Raw genomic sequence first — 14,571 nt, forward strand, 5'->3', positions numbered from 1 at the left:
CTGTCAAGCCCGTGTGGTAGCTGATGTGCAACGGCCACCATACGTTAAAAAAATTCATGCACTGGCATCTTCCACCCCTTCAATTGGAGTTTAGAACTGCAAATCGGATCCATCATTGAAACATCCGTGAACTTGTCCCTTTTGGTGTGGAAGCAAGTCATCCTCATTCGAGGGACTGCCTATGATGATATGACACATAGGGCCCAAGTTTCCACATGATTCGCGCCTGATTTTTAGGAGCAACTGGTGGAGAACGGACTATTTTAGAAATCGCAATTCTCCACATTTTTTTTTCTGCAGTTCTAGTCAGGTAGAACAGTTCGAGTTTAAAACAGAATTTTTTCTTCAAAAGGGGGCGTGTCCGGCCACTAGCGCCTGATTTGAAAGTTTCCACGGTGAAAATGTACTCCAAACTAAAGTAGAATGAAGCCAGTGAAGATTTTTGTAGAACTGAAAAAACCTGTTCTACACATTAAAAAATCAGGCGCAGGTTACAAATTAGGCGTCCAGAACGAGGTGGGGGGGGGGGGGGGGGGGAGGGAACTCATTAAATTCGACAATAAATCCTTATTTATACTTCTACAAATATTATACAAATAAATCCAACCTGAATAAACATTTATAAGCCAAGAAAAAATTAAATAAACCATCTTCCTACCTGTGTGAAAGTGCTTCAGCCAGGGAGAATTCTGCAGCCGTTCGTGCCACTGAGCGGGGGGGGGGGGGGGGGGGAGAGAGAGAGAGAGGGAGGGAGAGAGAGAGAGGGGGAGGGAGGGAGAGAGAGCGGGGGAGGGGGGGGGGAGAGAGAGCAGGGGGGGAGAGAGAGCGGGGGGGGGGGTGGGGCAGGTCGGGTCGGGTCGGGTCGGGTCAGTCGGGGGGGGGGGGAGCGGGTGTCGGGTGTCGGGTCGGGGCAGGAGGGTGGGGGAGTGGGTGTCAGGTCAGGTCTGGTCGGCGGGGGGGGGGAGCGGGTGTCAGGTCGGGTCTGGTCGGCGGGGGGGGGGGGCCGCAGGTGTCTGGTCGGTGGGGGGGGGGGCGCGGGTGTCGGGTCGGTGGGGGGGGGGGCGCGGGTGTCGGGTCGGATCGGGTCGGGTCTGGTCGGGGGGGACCAGGAGCTGGCCGTGGGAGGAGCCTTATCCACGCAGCCCCAGCGAGGCCATTCAGCCAGGGCTAGGGGCTGCGTGCTTCGGGCCCCTCCCACACAGTTCGGCGCCTGGAGCTACTGCACTTGCGTGCCGACTGTAGCGCGCATGTGCAGAGGTCCCGGCACTGTTTTCAGCGCCGGGACCTGGCTCCGCCCCCCCCACAGCTGGCTGCGCCGAGGGCCAGAGGACCTGTAAGTCGGTGGAGAATACCGAGGATTTTTTTAGGCACCGTTTTAGGCGCGAAAAACGGGCGCCCAGCTTGGAGGGGCGCCCGTTTTTTTTCTTGTGGAAACTTGGGCCCATAGAGACAGCTTCATCTCATACCCTGTTGGCAGAGACAAGCATGTGGAGTGAGCACAAGGTTTTGCACCGATTGAAGGCTGCCCCATGGTACAGGGTGCCATAGACTGCACACACGTGCTCCTCATGTGAACTCAGCCATTTTCATAAACCAAAAGGGATTTCACTCCATGTTCACTTCACTCAATGTGCAGTTGGTGTGTGCCCAGAGGCAGCACATCAGGAAGGTGAATGCTCGTCATCCTGACGCAGGTCACAACTCCTTCATTCTGTGGCAGTCCTCTGTGCCAACTGTATTTGAACCATCAAAACAAGTCATAGGCTGAGACTGGCCGACAAGGGTTATCCACTCATGACATGGCTCACATGACTCCAGTCCAGAACCCACAGACACGTGCACAGCAGGTCTACACTGGGATCCATGCTGCCACAAAGAAGATTATAGAGCATAACATTGGCGTCCTCAAGCAATGCGGCTGATGCCTGGACCGCTCTGGAGGAGCTCTGCAGTACTCAGCAGAGGGTGTATCAAGATTTGTGGTAGTATGCTGCATGCGGCACAACCTCACCATTATGAGGGAACAGCCCTGCCACCATCTATCAGGCGAGAAGCTGAGGAGCAGGAACACAAGAGGAAGAGGAGGAGGGGGAAAAGGAAGTGGAGGATGAGGAGGAGGAAGTGTAACAGGAAGTGAAGGAACAGGAAGAGGAAGGGAGCCTCCAACATAGACAGCCCCTTTCTGCCCAGGCCCTAGGTGATCAAATAATTAATGAGCAATACCAGTAACCTATAACAATATGAAGCACTTTCAGGTAAAGGGAAAATCCTAGCTATAATTGATTGCTTTCTTTAGATCTGTTGAAGGTACACACCCGAAATGTCATAATCTGTCTTTTCTCTTTACAGATGCTGACTGACCTGCTGACTGACAAGCTGCTGTTCTATACACACACAGATCAGTTACCATTGTGAGGAGATACCATTCCACTGCTCCGCACAGTTACCATTGTGAGGAGCAATGGAAGGAAGGAAGTGCAGGGATCCCCTGCGATCATCCCCCTGCAAAACAGATGCACCATTTTGGGTACTGTTGAGGGGGATGACTCATTAGGGGAGGGCAGCAGCAGCCAAGTCCATGGCACCGTGGCTGGCTCTGCTGCACAGGAGGGCAGGAAAAAGAGTGGGAGAGCTATAGTGATAGGGGATTCGATTGTAAGGGGAATAGATAGGCGTTTCTGCGGCCGCAACCGAGACTCCCGGATGGTATGTTGCCTCCCTGGTGCAAGGGTCAAGGATCTCTCGGAGCGAGTGCAGGATAATTTGAAGGGGGAGAGTAAACAGCCAGTTGTCGGGGTGCATATAGGTACCAACGATATCGGTAAAAAAACAGGATGAGGTCCTACAAGCCGAATCTAGGGAGCTAGGAACTAAATTAAAAAGTAGGACCTCAAAAGTAGTAATCTCAGGATTGCTACCAGTGCCACATGCTAGTCAGAGTAGGAATCACAGGATAGCTCAGATGAATACGTGGCTTGAGGAATGGTACAGAAGGGAGGGATTCAAATTCCTGGGACATTGGAACCAGTTCTGGGGGAGGTGGGACCAGTACAAACCGGACGGTCTGCACCTGGACAGGACCGGAACCAATGTCCTAGGGGGAGTGTTTGCTAGTGCTGTTGGGGAGGGGTTAAACTAATATGGCAGGGGGATGGGAACCTATGCAGGGAGACAGAGGGAAGTAGAATGGGGGCAGAAGCAAAAGATAGAAAGAAGAAAAGTAAAAGTGGAGGGCAGAGAAACCCAAGGCAAAAAGCAAAAAGGTTCAAATTACACCAAAATCCTAAAGGGACAAAAGGTGTTAAAAAGACAAGCCGGAAGGCTCTGTGCCTCAATGCGAGGAGTATTCGGAATAAGGTGAACGAATTAACTGCGCGGATAGCAGTTAATGGATATGATGTAATTGGCATCACGGAGACATGGCTCCAGGGTGACCAAGGCTGGGAACTCAACATCCAGGTGTATTCAATGTTTAGGAAGGATAGACAGAAAGGAAAAAGAGGTGGGGTGGCGTTGCTGGTTAAAGAGGAAATTAATGCAATTGTAAGGAAGGGCGTTCGATTGGATGATGTGGAATCTGTATGGGTGGAGCTACGGAATACCAAAGGGCAGAAAACGCTAGTGGAAGTTGTGTACAGACCACCAAACAGTAATAATGAGGATGGGGACAGCATCAAACAAGAAATTAGAGATGCATGCAATAAAGGTACAGCAGTTATCATGTGCAACTTTAATCCACATATTGACTGGGCTAACCAAACTGGTAGCAATGCAGTGGAGGAGGATTTCCTGGAGTGTATTAGGGATGGTTTTCCTGACCAATATGTCGAGGAACGAACTAGAGAGCTGGCCATCCGAGACTGGGTGATGTGTAATGAGAAAGGACTCATTAACAATCTTGTTGTACGAGGCCCCTTGGGGAAGAGTGACCATAATATGGTAGAATTCTTTACTAAGATGGAGAGTGACACAGTTAATTCAGAAACTAGGGTCCTGAACTTGGGGAAAGATAACTTCGATGGTATGAGACATGAATTGTCTAGAATAGACTGGTGAGTGATACTTAAAGGGTTGATGGTGGATAGGCAATGGCAAACATTTAAAGATCACATGGATGAACTTCAACAATTGAACATTCCTGTCTGGAGTAAAAATAAAATGGGGAAGGTGGCTCAACCGTGGCTAACAAGGGAAATTAAGGATAGTGTTAAATCGAAGGAAGAGGCATATAAATTGGCCAGAAAAAGTAACAAACCTGAGGACTGGGAGAATTTTGTTATATAGCAGAGGAGAACAAAGGGTTTAATTGGGAGGGGGAAAATAGAATATGAGAGGAAGCTTGCTGGGAACATAAAAACTGACTGCAAAAGCTTCTATAGATATGTGAAGAGAAAAAGATTAGTGAAAACAAATGTAGGTCGCTTGCAGTGAGATTCAGCCTGTCCCACACAATTGTGGTACTTTGTGTATCACAATATACCGACCCTCCACCTCACCCAAAGCCATGTGACCTGCTGGGAGAAGCAACAAACGAATTTGGAGAAAAAATCTGGGAAATTCCTCTCCAACTCCCCCATAGATGATCAAAACAAGTCAAGGAGATCACTCTGACCCCGATGGTTCCTTGCGCTACCTACCTTTTGTCCAGCCAGAAATAGGTTCAGCTCTCGCTTGAAGGAATTCAGCGATTCGGTGTCGCACCGCACGGAGGCAGCCTGTTCCAGAGGTCCACTATTCTCTGGGAAAAGAACCACCTCCTGATGTCTAACCTAGCTCTGGTCTTACATAACTTGAAACTCCTAACCTTTTTAGTTGGAATAAGCTGTCAACTCAAACACAATCTATTCCCTTCATCATCTTATAAACCTCAATCAGATCGCACCTAAGACAACTAAAGTGTAGGGTCCCAGGTCATTTAGCCTCTCTTGTTAACTAAGATTCTTGAAACTGGAAATCAGTCTCGTGGTTAATGACAGATACAGCAAGCAAGCCTTCTGTATTGCCTACAGCTCCCGAGTTGGCTATGAAGCACTCAAAGCGGCCTTATCATCTATGAAGCCCTTATTAATAGAGAATATCCACAAATAACATGGAGTAGGATTGATAGCATAGTGGTTATCATAGAATGATACAACACAAAAGGAGGCCATTTGGCCCATCGTGCCTGTGAAAGAGTCCCACTCCCCTGCTCTTTCGCAATAGCATTGTAAGTGCTTTCCCTTATACTGTGTCTCCTCATTCTTCCTACCAAAATGTATCACTTCACACTTCTCTGAATTAAATTACATCTGCCATTTCCCTGCCCATTTCCTCAGTCTGTCTATGTCCTCCTGAAGTCTGTTACTATCCTCCTAATTGTTTACTATATTCTAATAGTAGAGTATTGACCAGAGGTTGCTAAGTATGCATCCCAACTTGTGAAACTGAATTCAGTAAACCTGGTCATTTGTCAGCTAGCACCAGGAAAGTTGCTGTTTTGTTTAAAAAAAAAACTAAATGGTTCACTAATGGCCTTTAGGGAAGGGAGTCTGCTACCCACAACCTGGTCATGCCTACATACAATTCCAATCCCACACTTTGGCCAGAATTTTACCGGCACTGAGAGCGTGGGATTGGAGTCGTGTCAGGTATCAAAATAGAAATGATTGACAGTGGGTCAGGAACCCACAGTCAACCCGCCTCCACGCTAGTCTCTTATGTGTTAGGTCTGCCAGCACTTAACACACCTGACACCAAGAGGCAGGGGAGGAAATTTAGATCATTAAGAAGTAGTTAAAACCCAATTAAATACCATTTTGCCCTGTACTTATAATTTTTCCAGCTTTTTCATGAGGTTCATGACACTCGGGGATCATGTTAGGTAAGTAGGTTGGGAGTTCCATCAGTATCCATTCTTCTGGATAGTTGACAGCTGCAAATATGGTATAAAAGCTACCATTTCACAGCTGTTCACTTTCCAATCTTAGAAGCTGGAGCCTTCAGGTTTTGGAAGACATATTTGAGCTTTATGCAGGTTGGAAGTATTTGGAGTGAACTCTCTATCCAGTGTCACCTTCTTGGAACAACCTCTCTCACCATTGACAGATCGCTTCTGTCATCTCAACCTCACCTGTCATCTATTCCGTTTCTGGGGGAGGTGGGACCTATACAAGCCGGATGGGTTTCACCTCAACAGAGCAGGGACCAATATCCTCGCGGGGGAGGTTTGCTTGTGCTGCTAGGGAGGGTTTAAACTAGCTTAGCAGGGAGAGGGGAACCTGAGAATAGATTCAGAAGAGAGAGAAGAAAAACTGGAAATGGACGGAAGAAAATTAGTGAGTGAGTTTGGAAGGCAAAGGAAACAAAGGCTAGAAAATAGACAACAAGGGAGTTTGGCAGTGCTAAATGATACATACTTCAATGCAGGGAGTCTCGGGAATAAGGCAGATGAATTGAGGGCACATTTAGACAAGTGGGAGTATGATATTATAGCTATTACTGAAACATGGCTGAAAGAAGGGCATGAATGGCAGCTCAACATACCTGGTTACCCACCACCAGTCATGACTGGAATATATACTAAATTTTAATTAGCTTAAAGTAATACTAAATTTTAAATACATATTACATTTATTTCTAATATCAATATCTGCATAAGTAATTCTCTAACTTTACTCCAATAATTGTATGAAATGGCACTGAATGACAGAGCCATTTAATTAATTTCACAAATGCTTCATTAATTCCTTAAGTAAACATTCTAGAAATAAATAAACTAGTTTTCATATCTTGATGCAGTGCCACTGCTATGGTGACCTGAAGGCTTTTAATGGCTGCTCTCACAATGTCGTGGAGGAGGGGTGGGGGGTGTGGAGGAGGGATGGGAGTGGAGGGGAGGAGGAGGGGTGGGGGGTGGGAGGAGGAGAGAAGGGGCGAGGAGAAGGAGGGAGAGAGGAGGAGAAGGGGGGGAGGGGGAGGAGGGGGAGAAGGGGGAGAGAGGGAGAAGGGGGAGAGGGAGAGAAGAGGGGGAGAAGGGGGGGAGAGGGGAGAAAGGGAGAAGGGGGGAGAGAAGGCGGGAGGGGCGGAGAAGGGGGGGAGGGGGAGAGTGGGAGAAGGGGGGAGGGGGAGATGGGGGGAGAGGGGGTAAGGGAGAGAGGGGGGAAGGAGGGGAAGGAGGGAAGTGGGGGAGAGGGCGGGAAGGGGGGAAGGAAGGGGGGAAGGGGGAGGGGGGGAGGGGAGGGAAGGGGGAGAAGGGAGAGAGGATGTAGGGAGGGAAGGAGAGAGGAGGGAGGGAGGGAAGGAGAGAGGAGGGAGGGAGGGAAGGAGAGAGGAGGGAGGGAGGAGGGAGGGAAGGAAGGAGAGAGGAGGGAGGGAAGGAGGGAGGGAAGGAGAGAGGAGGGAGGGAGGGAAGGAGAGAGGGGAGGGAGGGAAGGAGAGAGGAGGGAGGGAGGGAAGGAGAGAGGAGGGAGGGAGGGAAGGAGAGAGGAGGGAGAGAAGGAAGGAGGGAGGGAAGGAGAGAGGAGGGATGGAGGGAAGGAGAGAGGAGGGAGGGAGGGAAGGAGAGAGGAGGGAGGAAAAGAGAGAGGAGGGAGGGAAGGAGAGAGGAGGGAGGGAGGGAGAGAAGGAGAGAGGGAGGGAAGGATAGGGGGGGGGAAGGGAGAGAAGGAGGCTGAACGGCCGGGCCCAAGACCTCGGGCTGGATTTACAGGTAGGTGGCGTCGGGTCTCGGGGGGGTCGCGGAGGTCCGGGGGGGGTGGGTGGAGAGTTGCGGAGGTCGGGTGGGGGGAGAGAGAGTCGCGGAGATCCGGGGGGGGAGAGAGAGAGTCGCGGAGGTCCGGGGGGGGTGGTGGGATGGGGAGAGAGAGTCGCAGAGGTCCGGGGGGGGGGGGAGCAGTGGTCGGGTCGGGTGGGAGGAGCCTTATGCACGCAGCCCCAGTGAGGCCATTCGGCCAGGGCTAGGGGCTGTGTGCTTTGGGCCCCTCCCACAGCTTTGGGCGCCTGGAGCTACTGCACATGTGTGCCCACTGTAGCGCGCATATGCAGAGGTCCCGGCATTGTTTTCAACGCAGGGACCTGGCTCCGCCCCCAACAGCTCGTGCTGCACTGCGCCCAGCTCCAGAGGATCTGCAGGGAGCCGGAGAATAGGTAATTTTTTTTAGGCGCACTTTCTGGCGCGAAAAACGGGCGTCCAGGTCGGGGCTGCGCCGTTTTAGGCACGGCCCGAAACTTGGGCCCACTGATTGGGCTAAATCATTCATTCAACGCAGCTAAATGTTTGACTAAAATATAATCAAAGAAAATCAGCTGTGTTTTACAGTGTTGTAAACATTGTTGTAGGTTATTGAACAGGTGGCCGTCATGTTGTTTCCTGCTGTTTATGTGGATGCATATCTGACACAAGACAAATTGCCTCTTTGTTCTAAAACAAAAGCAGTAACTGCTGAAAGCACAGCAGGTCAAGCAGAATCTGTGGAAGGAACAAACAAAACATTTTGGTTATGGAACCTTCCTCAGAATTAGAAGATATTATAGAAGATTATCATTTACAATATAACAGAACAAGGGGAAGGAAAAAGGGCCGAAAAAACACCACAATCACAAACACTAGAAAATAAATAAAATGACAGATAAAGTGCTTAAGTAAAGAACTGCACATGGCGAAATAGCAGGAGTTATATCAGCATAAGACAATAGGAAGTGTAATGAGAGAAATCAAATAAACCTTAGAATCTTGGGGCTAGACTTTCCACTATGGTCATTATCACCCAAAAATGGGCGAGATTTCCAGCCTGAGTGCTTTTTTTATTTTTCAGGATCGCTGGAATATCGCCCATTTTAAAAACCGCTAGTTTCGCCTTTTTAATTTGGGTGATAGCCTTAGTGATGTGAAATGGGCCTTAGCGATGTATTCAGTCATGCAAGGCTGACGTCCATTGCAACAGCCGTTATGCGCAAGCGCATTTTATTTTCAGGCAAAGAACTTTTCCCGCGGGGGTTGACAGAGAGAACAGGGGACCTGGTCCCCATCAATAACATTATAGAACCTTTCTTTTATTCTATCCCCTGTTACTTTATAAAATAAAATCTATCAGCCAACTCCATTTCCTTCCTCATGGGATAACACACCCTATTTCTGTTTCTACTTGTACTGTGGACCAGAGGGGGGAAAAAATCCATGATTAATATTAACCCTGACATTACAGCAATGTACTTGTATGTAACTTTTCTAATTTTATTCTCCCAACTCTATTCTGTGATTAGTGATCAATACTGGTTGAGAAATTACAGCCACCCCTCCCCAGCCCCCCTTTCACTATAAAATGCTATAAATGCCCTTAATTTGCCCTCAACAAATACAAAGTGATTAGATGATTGGCAAAAGTCAAAAAGGCCCTTAAAACCACTCAAAACTTGATTCTCCTGACAGCCTTTTACTACAGATCCTCCCCGTAGTGCCGAGTAGTGCTGAGTAGTGTCGAGTTATTGCAGCTTTTCTTCAGTCTATTTTTGGGCCAGCGATCATTTGGGCGAATTGTGGGCAAAATGACGAAAGTAGCGCTCGGCAATAATCTGGGCCATAATCGGGCGCAAGTTTCCATTATGAGCACTATTCTCAGCCTTGCACGAGGATGACATCATTTTTTTCTTAAAATAGGCCGGGCAATGCAACAGCGCCGAAAGTTGAGTCGGCGATAAATGGGCTATAATCCGGCACTAGTTCACACTTTTCAGCAAATATATAGGGCGATAGCCTGCATCTCAGCTCTTATATGGGCGCTAAATGGGCGATAAATGGGTGATGATGTGCCGAAAGTCTAGCCCAAAGAATCATAGGGCCCAAACTTAGTCAGTGTACCGCCCACAGCCGCCAAGGTACAAGCCGAAATGTTTTTGTTGTTGAAATATTCCTCACGTACCGCTCATCTGCCGCCCAGGTCCTGCCCGGCGGGAGTTTCCTTCATGAATTACCGCCGGTGCAACTTCCTGCCGCCCGCCCATGGCGGAGGCTCCAAAAATGAGAATTTCCTTGTGCACGATCCTCTAAGATCGTGCTCCCGCTGGCAGAAAGGTGGTCTGAGCTGGCTGTAAATCAGGTGGCAGGGAGAACGCTCAGAGTGCTCCAGTGCTGCACATACCGGGTAGCATCCATATGCTGCACTGGAGCATTCTGAGGCTCAGAATGAGTTCTTAGATCAACCTTAAACTACTCAGAATGACTTCACAGGTGTAAATGAAAAGTACTCCCTTGAAGGGCAGGTATGGTATAGGAAGCGGCAATGAGTTCCGAAACACAGTAAAGGCTCCATAGAGATGTGCTATAAGGGTTTTTAGACCATTGCAGCCAGAATAGAGTTATTGACAGAATGTGAGTGCGTAGATGGTATGCGCTTATATTAAAGTATATAGGCAATAATGAAATCATGTCATACTCTGTCTGGTGACAGAATGTGATAGTAAGAACAGCATGAGCTCATGTATATAAGATGGAAAAAGATATATAATGGATTGCAAGGTCACTGAGGAACATGTCATATCAGGAGTGGGATTCCGCGATGGTGGACCAAAGAAAATGTGGACTGAAGTGCAAGCCTTAATGTGTGCCCTCTAAGTTGTGCAACTGTCTCTCCTTCAATGACAGCCTTCCTGAATTGGTCACCCTTACTTGTCATAGCGCAATCGCCTGATGACAGGACCCATTAAAGAGTCGCATCATATGTGGACAGCAAGATATTCCTCAGACAGCAGTACACCAGAAGGAGATTTGTCTGTTTCTCAGCAGGTACCCCGATGATGTAAAAGTGAGACACTGACCAGGAGTAAACATAGAAACATAGAAAATAGGTGCAGGAGTAGGCCATTCGGCCCTTCTAGCCTGCACCGCCATTCAATGAGTTCACGGCTGAACATTCAACTTCAGTACCCCATTCCTGCTTTCTCGCCATACCCCTTGATCCCCCTAGTAGTAAGGACTTCATCTAACTCGTTTTTGAATATATTTAGTGAATTGGCCTCAACAACTTTCTGTGGTAGAGAATTCCACAGGTTCACCACTCTCTAGGTGAAGAAGTTCCTCCGCATCTCGGTCCTAAATGGCTTACCCCTTATCCTTAGACTGTGACCTCTGGTTCTGGACTTCCCCAACATTGGGAACATTCTTCCTGCATCTAACCTGTCTAACCCCGTCAGAATTTTAAATGTTTCTATGAGGTCCCCTCTCATTCTTCTGAACTCCAGTGAATACAAGCCCAGTTGATCCAGTCTTTCTTGATAGGTCAGTCCCGCCATCCCGGGAATCAGTCTGGTGAACCTTCGCTGCACTCCCTCAATAGCAAGAATGTCCTTCCTCAGGTTAGGAGACCAAAACTGTACACAATACTCCAGGTGTGGCCTCACCAATGCCCTGTACAACTGTACTCAAATCCCCTTGCTATGAAGGCCAACATGCCATTTGCTTTCTTAACCGCCTGCTGCACCTGCATGCCAACCTTCAATGACTGATGTACCATGACACCCAGGTCTCTTTGCACACTCCCTTTTCCTAATCTGTCACCATTCAGATAATAGTCTGTCTCTCTGTTTTTACCACCAAAGTGGATAACCTCACATTTATCCACATTATACTTCATCTGCCATGCATTTGCCCACTCACCTAACCTATCCAAGTCGCTCTGCAGCCTCACAGCATCCTCCTCGCAGCTCACACTGCCACCCAACTTAGTGTCATCCGCAAATTTGGAGATACTACATTTAATCCCCTCATCTAAATCATTAATGTACAGTGTAAACAGCTGGGGCCCCAGCACAGAACCTTGCGGTACCCCACTAGTCACTGCCTGCCATTCTGAAAAGTACCTATTTACTCCTACTCTTTGCTTCCTGTCTGACAACCAGTTCTCAATCCATGTCAGTACACTACCCCCAATCCCATGTGCTCTAACTTTGCACATCAATCTCTTGTGTGGGACCTTGTCGAACGCCTTCTGAAAGTCCAAATATACCACATCAACTGGTTCTTCCTTGTCCACTTTACTGGAAACATCCTCAAAAAATTCCAGAAGATTTGTCAAGCATGATTTCCCTTTCACAAATCCATGCTGACTTGGTGAACAATGTGACTGTATTGAATAGTGCAGCATGCCAAAGTGACAGAACATGCAAACAATTGAATCCAACATATTACATTATCACAGAAATCACTCAAGTCACAGTCACAACAAACCATATGAAACAACAGCGACAACTTAACGAAGAATAAACAATATCTCCACCACCAACACCCAACCCCCTACCCACTACCACGACCTCTCTTTCCCCCCGTCGATGTAAGGCCCATCATCCTCTTCATGGCTCCGCTTTCATCATGGCGAGCCGCACCCCTGCCCCTCATTGCCTCTGCTCCATGGCGGTGTGCAGGAGGTCAGCTAGAACGCTGCTGCCGTGTTCGTCTTGGAGAGAATGTAAGGGGAGAGATGGAAGCCGCTGGCATCTCCATCTCCTCGGGATCTGTCGGCCTCAATAATGTGGGCTCGGGGGGTTGCATGACATGTCCCAAAAGCATCGGTTGCCACATGGCCTCTACCGCACTAATGAGTATGCTGCTTAGCAAAGGTGTTGATTCTGGCAGCTATCCCAGGCATGGTCTGCAGCAGATCTCGAGCTAGGTCGACGCTCATAAGAACATAAGAACATAAGAATTAGGAACAGGAGTAGGCCATCTAACCCCTCGAGCCTGCTCCGCCATTCAATAAGATCATGGCTGATCTGGTCGTGTACTCAGCTCCACTTACCCGCCCGCTCCCCGTAACCCTTAATTCCCTTATTGGTTAAAAACCTATCTATCTTTGACTTGAATACATTCAATGAGCTAGCCTCAACTGCTTCCTTGGGCAGAGAATTCCACAGATTCACAACCCTCTGGGAGAAGAAATTCTTTCTCAACTCGGTTTTAAATTGGCTCTTCCGTATTTTGAGGCTGTGCCCCCTAGTTCTAGTCTCCCCCACCAATGGAAACAACCTCTCTGCCTCTATCTTGTCTATCCCTTTCATGATTTTAAATGTTTCTATAAGATCACCCCTCATCCTTCTGAACTCCAACGAGTAAAGACCCAGTCTACTCAATCTATCATCATAAGGTAACCCCCTCATTTCTGGAATCAGCCTAGTGAAACGTCTCTGTACCCCTTCCAAAACTAGTATATCCTTCCTTAAGTAAGGTGACCAAAACTGCACGCAGTACTCCAGGTGCGGCCTTACCAATACCTTATACAGTTGCAGCAAGACCTCCCTGCTTTTGTATTCCATCCCTCTCGCAATGAAGGCCAACATTCCATTTGCCTTCCTGATTACCTGCTGCACCTGCAAACTAACCTTTTGGGATTCATGCACAAGGACCCCCAGGTCCCTCTGCACCACAGCATGTTGTAATTTCTCCCCATTCAAATAATATTCCCTTTTACTGTTTTTTTTCCCAAGGTGGATGACCTCACACTTTCCGACATTGTATTCCATCTGCCAAACCTTAGCCCATTCGCTTAACCTATCCAAATCTTGCAGCCTCTCTGAGTCCTCTGCACAACCTGGTTTCCCACTAATCTTAGTGTCATCTGCAAATTTTATTGCACTACACTCTGTCCCCTCTTCTAGGTCATCTATGTATATTGTAAACAGTTGTGGTCCCAGCACTGATCCCTGTGGCACACCACTAACCACTGATTTCCAACCGGAAAAGGACCCATTTATCCCGACTCTCTGCTTTCTGTTCGCCAGCCAATTCTCTATCCATGCTAATACATTTCCTCTGACTCCGCGTACCTTTATCTTCTGCAGTAACCTTTTGTGTGGCACCTTATCGAGTGCCTTTTGGAAATCTAAATACACCACATCCATCGGTACACCTCTATCCACCATGCTCATTATATCCTCAAAGAATTCCAGTAAGTTAGTTAAACATGATTTCCCTTTCATGAATCCATGCTGCGTCTGCTTGATTGCACTATTCCTATCTAGATGTCCCGCTATTTCTTCCTTAATGATAGTTTCAAGCATTTTCCCCACTACAGATGTTAAACTAACCGGCCTATAGTTACCTGCCTTTTGCCTGCCCCCTTTTTTAAACAGAGGCGTTACATTAGCTGCTTTCCAATCCGCTGGTACCTCCCCAGATCCAGAGAATTTTGGTAGATTATAACCAATGCATCTGCTATAACTTCCGCCATCTCTTTTAATACCCTGGGATGCATTTCATTAGGACCAGGGGACTTGTCTACCTGGAGTCCCATTAGCCTGTCCAGCACTACCCCCCTAGTGATAGTGATTGTCTCAAGGTCCTCCCTTCCCACATTCCTGTGGTCTGCAAATTTTGGCATGGTTTTTGTGTCTTCCACTGTGAAGACCGAAGCAAAATTATTGTTTAAGGTCTCAGCCATTTCCACATTTCCCATTATTAAATCCCCCTTTTCATCTTCTAAGGGACCAACATTTACTTTAGTCACTCTTTTCCGTTTTATATGTCTGTAAAAGCTTTTACTATCTGTTTTTATGTTTTGCGCAAGTTTACCTTCGTAATCTATCTTCCCTTTCTTTATTGCTTTT

Source organism: Pristiophorus japonicus, chromosome 10 (assembly GCF_044704955.1).
Source record: "Pristiophorus japonicus isolate sPriJap1 chromosome 10, sPriJap1.hap1, whole genome shotgun sequence".
Lineage (NCBI taxonomy): Eukaryota > Metazoa > Chordata > Chondrichthyes > Pristiophoridae > Pristiophorus > Pristiophorus japonicus.